Consider the following 1,248-nt stretch of genomic DNA (forward strand, 5'->3'; position numbering starts at 1 on the left):
CCCCCCTGAGTGGGGGGGGGGGGTAATTTCTTGCTTTGTGTGTGTGTGTGTCTCTCTCTTTGTCTGTCTCTCCAGCAAGCACATGTGCCCTAAGGCAAAAAAAAAAAAAAACCCACAAAAAAGGAAAATAGTAATTCTATGGAACTGACCTGTCAAGGTAACTCTGACTACATTTAAAACAAAAAATAATTTTGAAACTAAAAGGAGGAATAACCCTTTTAGAAATAGCTGGAGGGCCAGCTATTGACCTAGTAGTTAGGGAAGCTGAACCACCTAGTAGTTAGGGAAGCTAAGTTCAAATCTTAGCCCCAGAGACTTTAAATACATGCCTACCCAGAATCCCAACAGGATGGAGAGATGGAAGGAACGGATTGAGGCACGACCGTACCCGGCGGGTGGTGCTTTCTGCCTTTCTCCGGTTCTCCGGCAGGCAGTTCACATTCTGGCTATTAAAAATATTAACGAAAACTAGCTGGACACCAGTTTCCTACCATCTCCCCTGTCCACAGGTTAAATCCCAACAATTCAAGCCCAAGGGAAATGAGTGGAGGCTGTGTCGTTTTACCTTCCCACATTTGAATAAAAGTGGATAAATAAATGTGAGTAAGTGGGACAAAAGCTTAACTACTGAAGCAACTCCCTAGAAAGAACTACAATTCCTATCCCTGCAGCATATTTCAGATTTCGTAAAACAAATATCAATGTTTTCTCCTTTAAAGCTGAGACCAAGTGTTGTAACCTGATACCCAGTTAACGAATTTGGAAGCAAAAATGCGGGTTTTTACAAGCAAGAGGGGTGTGCCTTTCTTTAAAAGCAAGTCCATAAAATGTCAGTGGTGTAACCATAGATTCTGGCTGTTCAGATCGCTGCAGTTCTCTCTGGGGCATTCACATAACTTTTTTTTTTTTTAATTCTTTTTATGTGATAGAAGCAATCTTCTCTGCTTTTAGTGGCTCACTCTGTTTATGGTTAGCTGTGCTTTCATGAAAAACACCACCATTCTAATTACTGCTTCCCGTTGGTGAGAATTCCATACATGTGACCCACTGGGCAGATTTAGCTCATTTGACATGGTTCTTGTGAGGACAAAAAGTGATTCTAAAGTAAATACTGGCTCATTCTCTTCTTCATCCAGTTAAGACAATTTTGATGGGCATAGCTACATTGGTTTTCAAATTAATATGCACCAGTCCTAGTTCAAAGGTGTTCCTCTAGCCATTGGTGTGACAGACCATCCAAGCGGTTCA

At 41.4% G+C, this 1,248-nt stretch overlaps 1 protein-coding gene across 1 annotated transcript in view; it reads left to right on the forward strand.

The window, feature by feature from the left end:
- PRICKLE2 (prickle planar cell polarity protein 2) overlaps positions 1 to 1,248 on the forward strand; it is a 194,967-nt gene that overhangs the window by 133,253 nt on the left and 60,466 nt on the right. The gene's annotated exons all lie outside the window — the stretch shown is intronic.

The sequence above is a fragment of the Tupaia chinensis genome, unplaced genomic scaffold (genome assembly GCF_000334495.1).
Source record: "Tupaia chinensis unplaced genomic scaffold, TupChi_1.0 Scaffold000569_1, whole genome shotgun sequence".
NCBI classification, from domain to species: Eukaryota; Metazoa; Chordata; class Mammalia; order Scandentia; family Tupaiidae; genus Tupaia; species Tupaia belangeri.